Here is a 613-nt window from a genome sequence, read left to right as displayed (position 1 = left end):
GAAAACCTTGATATGGAGTCTGATAATGTGCATCAGTTGTTATCTGCCTTTAGAGAATTTGGTCAACCCTTTATAGGTTTAGAAACTCCTTCCCAACAAGCAAAACATTTAACTGAAAATAAATACTTTGTGCCTCCAGTTGAAATTCCCTTGGGATTTCGGTATGATCAGCACGTTGATATTCATACTGGGCAAGTTTGCCAAAAGTTGGTGACAGAAACATTTCAATATATTCCGCTGAAGCAAGTACTTGTGTTAGTGCTCTCAAAACCAGCAGTGAGGACGTATGTTGAAAATGAACAGCCAGCTTCAGAAGACCTGCTAATGAGTTATAGGGATGCAGCAGAATATAAGTGCCACCCTCTGTTTAGAGAGAAACCAAATGCCATCAGGATTCACTTTTACTATGACGATGTTGAGGTCACTAATCCACTAGGTAGCAAAACGAAGATTCATAAACTTGGATTATTCTATTATACTATCGATAATCTTCCACAAAGATTTAATTCGACCATGGATAGTATACATTTAGCTGCAGTATGCCATGCACAAGATTTAAAAACACGTAGCTTTGTGTGTATACTCCGTCATTTTATCAAAGAGGATAACCAGT

The sequence above is a fragment of the Priapulus caudatus genome, unplaced genomic scaffold (genome assembly GCF_000485595.1).
Source record: "Priapulus caudatus unplaced genomic scaffold, Priapulus_caudatus-5.0.1 Scaffold126, whole genome shotgun sequence".
NCBI lineage: Eukaryota > Metazoa > Priapulida > Priapulimorpha > Priapulimorphida > Priapulidae > Priapulus > Priapulus caudatus.
Note: the sequence above shows the minus strand (reverse complement) of the source record.